Source organism: Solanum stenotomum, unplaced genomic scaffold (assembly GCF_019186545.1).
Source record: "Solanum stenotomum isolate F172 unplaced genomic scaffold, ASM1918654v1 scaffold37307, whole genome shotgun sequence".
Classification (NCBI taxonomy): domain Eukaryota; kingdom Viridiplantae; phylum Streptophyta; class Magnoliopsida; order Solanales; family Solanaceae; genus Solanum; species Solanum stenotomum.
In genome coordinates this window covers 58,991-68,398 of record NW_026034357.1, presented here as the reverse complement: position 1 = coordinate 68,398, position 9,408 = coordinate 58,991, and the positions used below count along the sequence as shown (strand labels likewise).

General features: G+C 31.1%; 1 pseudogene; it reads right to left on the bottom strand.

Annotated features, from left to right (window-relative positions):
- Window positions 1–555: 555 nt before the first annotated feature.
- LOC125852583 (apyrase-like) lies at window positions 556–7,632 on the bottom strand (annotated as a pseudogene).
- Window positions 7,633–9,408: the final 1,776 nt, after the last annotated feature.

The window sequence follows — 9,408 nt, the reverse complement described above, 5'->3', positions numbered from 1 at the left end:
CAATAACCAACTCAAACCTATATGAATTGAATCGGATTGGACCCCTTATCTAAATCACCGCTAAATAAACCTAATCAAACAATTTAACTTTTAGAGTGAACTTGTTCTAATAATGAACACATGGAAATCAAATAAAAAAGAAAGAATACATAGCAAAAACTCGAATTAATGAAATACGAAAATAAATAAATTAAACTTAGTTGTAATATAATACAGACCATTAAGAGAGATTAAAGTCTCCACATATGCTAGTGCAACATATATATTCTTGATCAAAATAAGGGAGTGATGATTTAAGCATATCGACTTTAATGTGTTTGAACACCTCAACTCTAACTTCATCTCAATATTATCGTTTTTTTGAATTATAAATCTCAAACATAAAAAAAAAACTTAATATATATCAAATAAATATTATATCAAAGTAATATAATATAATACGATATATTATAAAAGAATATGCATCAGTCATCTGAATAAGGTGTAAATTAAACAAGAGAAACACGAGGCATTACAAAGCACTAATTAATTAATTAGATTAGAAATAATATTTAATTAAGAAGATGAAATGTGAGTCCTTAAAGATGATGATGAGACTACGTCAATTGCACAACCCAATGGCCATGCTGCTACACGATTATTTTTGTAATTAATATCATGCACCAATGTAATCTCTCTATGAGGATTCAAACCTGAAAAATAATCCAAAAAAATAAATTGATTAAAACTCTACTTATTTGTTAATATTCCAACAAAATATGAATTAATTTCACGTACTGTCATTAAACTATATTTATCGTATAAAGTCATAAAAACTATTTTTTGTTACGTTAAGTAACTGAATTTTATTCACTATAATAATAGAATAACAAAAATACATTTTTGTTTGATTAAAGTAATCGTACCAACTACTCCCTCTCATTTAATTTATATGTGTCTTAATTTTCTTTAGTTTGTATATAAGAGAATGTTACTTTCTACGATATTTTAACTCTTAAACTTTACATTTCATGTGACATGTTTTTCATACCACAAGAATCAAAAGGTATTTTGATACATTATACACATCTGATCATATAAAATGATACGGAGGAAGTATAATAACAAAGTCAGTAAACTTTACCTGCTATAACGATAAATCCTACCCATATATCAAGATAAATTTATTATTATAACAATCAGGTAGTAACGTTGAGTGACTTTATTGTTACAGACTCTCTATAACTAGCATTCTCTATAATAGCATTTCATCATAACGATCAAGTTTATTTCAAAATTGATTTTTATGTCATGTTATATGTTTTTTATAGTAGCTAAAAATATTTATACAAACAACGTTGTTATACCAAAACTTACCAAATCCATCCACAAGTAAAGAGAATTGGTATATCATATCCATGCAAATATATGGGAGATCTTTACTATCCACATTAGGAAACCCATATTTTACTTCAGCTTTTAGCTTGCAAGCAATCTTGGCTGCATTTAGGTATTGTATTGGTTTAGCTCTGCCAGATGATGCTTTAGGATCAACAATATTAACCTGTAATATAATAACTCATGTTACAATGTACTCAATAATATAACGTGTTCTTTATCTTGGCCTCTGCTGATATTTATGTTATGTTCTTCAACTTTGGGAATTAAGAATTGATGAATAATTATATATGTATTACCTCAGAAGCCATATCAAAGAAAAATAATGAAATATATATATTCTTGATAGCATCAAGACCTCCACCATTAAAAGAACAAGTATGGTATTTACATGGTGCATTTAACTTAAGTGACTTCCACACAATTGCCTTGCATTTTCTCAAACTTGAACCATTTGGTGAAGGTGAAGCTTTATATGCTACTCCCCCATATGTGTAGTAACCTTCAAATAAAATAGTAGATATTATGGTTAAATTTGAAATGAGATAATTTGAATTTATATAAATATCTATATTTCCTCCCGAAAATTAAGGTCTACGTACACTTAAAAAATTTCACTTGGTATGTTGTTGTATTTATGATTTGTTTTAAACAATAAATTTCAAACAAAATAAATCTTAAAACTTTGTGCCTATTCAAACACTGCTATAGTTATGTACCATAAGTGCCCTTCAAAATGCATGGACTAGTAGAGTTTAATTTCTTGAAACTTTAAGAATTTCAGCTCGTGATGCTAGTAGACCATAGTTCAAATAACTGCATAAAAAAAAATTAATTTTACATATAGTAACGGAGTAAGAATCTTAGATTTAATAAATAAAGAAGTAAATGTACGAAGAAGTCAAAGGCATTCTATGACATTTAAAAGTAATTTGACCTATGAACATAAAGGTAATAATTAGCTCCCATGAGGGATTTTTGTAACACATATTTCTCTCCATCTAAATTTATTGGGGCTTTTTCTGAATTTTCCTTTGATAAAGCAAAAGCCATTTGTACTGATCCACCTCCAAGATCTATAGTAGCTACTGTATTTTGGTAGCTTTTAGTTCAAGCCAACCTGCAATAAAATAAATGTTGTAAAAAAAAAAAAAAGCAAACATGTTAAGAATTATATGATTAAAAGTAAATAAAAGTGTGTTTTCTTTAAATTAAAAGTTTAAGTATTTAGATGAGACTGTCTTAAAATTCAATATGGTATTAGAATAGATAGTCGTACAGGTATTGGGATCGAATCTCACTATCATCCGTTACCAAAGAAAAAAATTGATATATATGTGGTTGGTCCATGAAAGAAAAACAGGCTCGCACGGGAATAGACGTGTTAAAAATGTGATTAAGTGAGTAAAAACATGTTCTCTTTAACAAATTGAACTTTTAGATAAGATGATTGCATAGTTCAACACAACAAAACAAGGAAGTGAATTATTATTATTTTTATCAATAAAGTGATCAAAAGGCGGAAAAAGGACTTTTTTTGTGTTTGTCACACGGTGTTTAGTCTTACTTTATAGTTTGACTAATCTAAATTTTCATAAAAAAATTTTACTTTGAGAGTAAAAAACGCTTTGAACTAATGACAACTTCATATCCCGAGCTCAACGGAGAAAATACTTACCCAAAAATAAGAACCTTCTTGAGTTCCACTAAGGATAGAAACCCATTCATCCTTGTATTCAAATATGCTTTCATTCTTCAGCATATTTCTCACCTTTGAAAAATATTAATTAACATAATAACACAAATAATTACCAAACAATTAATTAAGTTAGTGGCATTTATAATTACACTTATAGCCAAAAAAAAAAGTAATTAGAATTGTACCGATTGCATAATTCTTTCTGCAGCATTGCCTTTTAACATTCTTAAGCCTGCAGTTGCCTGTATTATTAACCATTAAGATAACAATTTGGTAAGATAAGAATAAAATAATTAGTATTATTAAGGCCATTTAGTAAATATTTTATCTTTTAAGTTAATTATTTCTATTTTAATTAAAGTTATTCATTCTTATTTTCCTCAATGTGTATTTATTCATTGTGAGTATATTGTTGTTCTTTAACAAGATTAACTAAGTATTTTCGGAGTTAATTTCTCAGATGGTCACTCAATTAAATCGCTTGTAACAACAACAACAACATATTTAGTGAAATCCTACAAGTAGGGTACGGTGTACATACGTCGGTTTGGTTTGGTTTTTTATTAAGAAAAACTTAAACCAATTATGTCGATTCATTAAATCTAAAAACCAAATCAAACCACATAAAGTCTTTTTTTTCGGTTTCAGCTTTAGTCAGTTCTTTCAAAAAAAAAATTGGTTTTTCGGTATTTTCAGTTTTTTACAATTATACGGTGTTTGAAAAAGAGATCAAATATATTTTCACTTACATGTGTGATAAGCTAAACTTATAAAATGTTAAATGAATAGAAATTTTTGAAAATATGGTAAAATTCACATGAGTACAATTTATTTTTTTAAAATATCAACGTTCATTATGTTAAATTAATAAGATTAAAGGCCACATGCAAACTGAATACAAAACAAAATATTTACAAAGTAAACTGTTAACTTTTAATTTGAAAATCTATAACAATATAGTTGTAACTTCGGATCTAAATACAAAATAAAATATTTACAAATTTTACAAGCCTAAATTTGAAATAAAATATATTAACATTGAAAACTATTAACTAACTAAAAATATATTAACAAAGTAGATTATAAATAATATTTTTTATCTATAAATAAAATTAAATAATATATATATATATAAAATTTTCCAAATATATATTTATATATATATTATGTCGGTTTGGTTTGGGTTCGATTTGACTTTTTTTCTTTTAATACCAAACCAAACCAACAGTGGTCAGTTTTTTTTTTCAACCTCCAAACCAACCAAACCAAACCACAAATCGTTTTTTTTTTCGGATTTGATTTGGTTCGTCGGTTCAGTTTGACTTTACGGTTTGGCTTGTACACCCCTACCTACAAGCGAGGTCTAGGGAGGATAGAATGTATGCATATGTTATCACTGCCTCGAAGGGGTAGAGAGACTATTTTCGAAAAATCCTCGACTCAAGTACAACAAATTAAAATCGCTTATAACAATCGATTAAGTTATAATGATGGTGTAAAAATTACAATACTAACCCCGAGTTCCACAGGTGTATCAAGGTGCAAGTTTGTAGGAACAACACTTTCAGCTTTTAATAGAAGGGGCTCTAATGATTTGGCAGCTGCCTTTGGATCATTTTCATATGAACTCAACCCTGGTTTATGTAACGTCCGGCAATTTGAAATAACTATGAAGAGGCTTAGAATTGGAAATAGTCATTTTTTGGAAGGAATTTAAAATCTGGAAATTTGGTTAAGTATGGGAAAAAGTGAGTTTTTGGCCAACTTTGAACAGTCATAGCTCCTAGCTCAAGCTGATCTAGGTGTAGTTCCAGTTATTTTTGCAAAGTCCGTGGAATGATCTTTCCAACGCCGCTGAGTTTGCTCGTTTCCGAGTTCGTATGAGCAAGTTATGCCCTTTGAAAGTTGGGCAGTTGGCAGGGAATCCGTCCGGAAATTTGTAAGGGCATTTTGGTCTTTTCCCTAGCCTTGTCTTTGGATATATATTAAGGTGTAAGACTGATTTTTTATCAGTTTTTTTTTTTTTAAAAAGAGAGTAAGAGTTAGGGTTCTTGAGAGAAAAGGAGAGAAAGGAGAAGAAGAAGCAAACTTCGTAAAGATCGTCGTGGTTTTCTTCGGGGGTGATCCCTATTAAGGTATGTGAGTTCATAGTGTTGGGTTGATCCTTTCCCCCACACGCCAAACTCATTTTTATTATTGAGAAAAGATTGGTTGTGTTGTTGAAGTTGTTGGTTGTGTTGATGTTATTAATTGTGTTGTTGAAGTCCCTTGTTGATTTGGGCATGTTTCCGGTTGTGTTTTGAGTTGAAATCTATTGTATGTTGAGGGATTTATGATTCTAAGTGTTTGGGGCTGGAAACCTTGAAGTTTAGAAGGTTTAGAGTTGGAGAAAAGAAGGAGAAAAGTCGAAGTTGTCGGGGAAAAGGGGTGGCGTGTCGCGCCTTGCAGAGCACCCCAAGAAGTGTTCTGAACTTCACCCCTTGGGGCGCCGCGCCTTGCAGAGCGCCTCAGCTGGCCTTCTGAGCTTCGAGGGCTGGCGCTCCGCGCCTTGCATAGCGCCAAGGACGCCAAGTTTTCCCTTTCTTTTCATACTTTCTCATGCATGTTCCTTGGTATTGTACCTATGTTTCCTAGTTGTTTCCAACACTCCAAAGTACGTCTAGATGTCAAGAACTCATCCATAACATGAGATCAAACACCTTGAATTCATAATTCCAATTCAAGGAGAGTTAGTTTCCAAGTCAAGTGAAGTTAAGAGTTAAGCTTGGAAGTTAAGAAGCAAGTCAAGCAAGTTTCTAAAGTTATTCAAGAGTCTTTATTGAATGTTTTAACTTCATTTTAAGGCTCAAGTTTCAAGTCAAGTAAAGAGTAAAGAGTCAAGAGTTTCAAGTTGAGTAAAGAGTTTAAAGTTGAGTTCACTCTCAAAAGTATTAGGGAACTATGTATTCCCAAAGAAGTTTCTAAATGTTTTTACATTTGAGTAAGAAAATGAACTATGTTTCCAAGAGAGCCTTTGGGCTAGTTTTCAAGAAAATGGAACTTCGTTTCCAAGTGAGCCTTCGGGCTAAGTTTTGAGTAATTATCTCAAATAAAGAAAGATGTGTTTAAAACACTTATGAGCTAAGTATTTTTGGGAGTAGTCTTGAGCACCGAATTGGGGACACGAGTTCATATAAACTCAACTCTCCATAAGAACCATGCGCCAACATGGGAGTTAACGGGTCATACTTTTTAGATGAATCCGTAAAGTTAAGCTAGTGGATCCACTTGGTAAAGTTAGCTTCCTATATCACGGCAAGGTATAGGATGGTCCTTGGGCAACGTGAGGTAAAACGTTGTATCACCACTAGGGCTCATAGTGGTGATTGTCGGTTGAAAGAGTCTCCCACTAAAGTTATATTACTTTTATAAAAGTAAAGTTGAGTTGTTATTGTTTTATCTTTAACAAGCTAAGTTGTTTACACTATTTTGCAAGCTTTATATATTGTATGTGTCGTATTGCGTTATCTATTGAGTTCAGTTATTCATGAGTTGAACAGAGCCAAGGTAAGAGTTCCTTTGTACTCTTTTCAAGCTTAAGTTGTGGTTTAGCTTTCCAGCTCGCATACTCGTACATTCAATGTACTGATGCCAGTTGGCTTGCATCTTATTACGATGCAGACACAGGTACCCAGGGTCAACATTCAGCACGCCGTTGATCCAGTTGAGCATTCCAGAGTCAGTGGTGAGCCTCCTTGTGTTCCGGAGGACTCGATTATGTTATTCTCTTAGTTTTGTTTTATTAGGATGTTGTGGGGTCTGTCCCAACATCCATCTCAGTGATATAGACGCTTCATAGACAGTCAGTCAGTTGGTTTTGAGTCTCTCATCTATGTATATATGTAAATATTCTATTTTGAGACTTAAGTTGCCTTTTTGGCCAGATTGTATCAGTTAGGTTGTTTTATAACCTTGCATTGCAATGAGTTTTCCGCTGAGTTAAGAAAGCCATGCCAAGGGTTCGCTTGGGGGCTAGTGATGGTCTTCGAGTGTCAGCCACGTCCAGGGTGTAGGCTCGAGGCATGACAGTTTAACCTACATTTTCCCACACAAATTTGAATTAATCAGGCCCAGAAGGAGGAATATCGAACATTGAATGAGAAACAAAAAAAACTAAACATAATCCATATTTCGTTGTGTATTTAATCCTACACTATTTTTCTAAAACATCGGAATATTTTGAGATACGTTAAATTAATTTGTCAAAATGACTAATATTTGAGATCGGAGTATAACACACCTTATCAAAAACTTCAAGACCATATTTACCAATAGGAAGTAAATCCAAATTTTGGCTAAAACGAAAAACATGAACTCTACTTCCACTGCTTCCAGCATCAAATATTACTGCATAATAACTATCTGTTTGGTTGCTCAGTAAATTTCTCCTTATATGAGAATGTTCATGACTTGATTTCACACAAATTAGCAAAACAACCAAACAGGTCATAAGAACAAGTGAACTATTTTTCTTCAACATTTTCATCTGAACCAATTAACTTGCCTAGTGAAGTTCTGCAGCTTTACAATAACAAGGGAAAAATTAATATCTACCATGAAACGAGGATTGTTCAAGATCATATAAGACGAACATATTCTAGTTAACACGATCATACGCTCTGAAGTCAATATATTAGATATATCATGTGAATAACATAATATGGGAGTCCAACATTGGGCAAATCAAAAATAGAAAAGACTACCAACCATGACAAGTAAAATAAACATTATATTCAATACTAAAAATCACTATTTTCCCATTGAAATTTTTCACTGAAAAATGTTCAGTGGCTATTTCCACACAGATATTTTGACTGAAACAAGAAAAAATAGTAGTATTTTCACATGGAATATATTAGTAAGTTTCTCACTATTATTGTAAGAGTCTATTTCAATCATGTGTTTTCCTAGTGAGCTAGTTCGGTCCAAAATGGATTTAAAAAGAATCATGCTTTATAACGCAATTTCTGATTGATTCGTGATGGAAAAAACCTTTGTTTCTAGCAATGATCGGACCTAATTTAATCATAACTAAACCAGGATCATGAAGTGAGAATTGTCCGTGACCATACATCAAGAAAAAAAAAAGTAAGTAAGCTTATAAGATCCAAGGAAATGCAAAGATAGAATAGAAGGAAGATAATAAATACAAACAAAATGTAAACAAAAATATGTCTATATATGATTAAAAAATCATATTACCTGAATTAAGGATTTAAAGTTGCTGAAAAGTGTTGGAATTGTGAAATGCCAAAGATCAACATAATTGGTTTATATAGTACTACAAAAAAATTATGGAATCCAACAAATTGGTCTAATTAAGAAAAGTATAACGTGAAACGTGTCCTAATTCTACTAGCCCAAAATGTTAATCGTTACTTTTTAATCATTCTAATCAACCTGTAACACATGGGAATTTTTTTTAAACCTTTTGAGTGAAATAACAATGTATCTATTAAAATGACGGAGATTATTTTATCCTTATTTAGAGGTTTTGAAGTCAAGTTATGTTAATGAAGAACTATCATTTGATAGGGAATATGCTAGTCAGCATATTTTAATGCGAATTTGAGTTGATCGACGTAGAGGGTTTTTCAGATATTATAGGCGGATCTAAAAAAGATAAATGAATAACCTTGTATGTATATAGTATGGCTCATTGCAATTCTTATTTTTCGAAAATTGCTGTTTAACACCTAATTACTGTGGTCTCATTTCATGATTAGTGCTTCTTTTATTATTTTATTATACACTAAGCATGTGATTCATNACATTAATAGTGATCTTATTGGAACATTGGTAGTCATTCCTAGACTCTTCTATAATATAGTAATATAGTATGGCTCATTGCAATTTTTATTTTTCGAAAATTGTTGTTTAACACCTAATTAATGTGGTCTCATTTCATGATTAGTCCTTCTTTTATTATTTTATTATACACGCATGTGATTCATGAACTGGAATCATAATTGGGAAAATTTTAAGTATCTGTCATGATTAATCTTCATATGCCCATATGATAATCTTTAGAAAAGATATATTGGTTCATTTCAATTTATATAACCTATTTAGATCTTTTTAACTTGTATTTTGGGTAATTTTAAAATTTTAATTTTCTATATGACATTTTAAAGCTATATAATTACACAAATATTTTGATACATTTTAATATCCTTAATGAAGTAATTAGAAATTTTGAATATGCTTCTCTGATTTCTCTGGAATGTCCTTTCATTGAAAGAAAATCACAAATTATAATGTGACAAGTTCAAATGTGAAGCAAGGATGAAGTT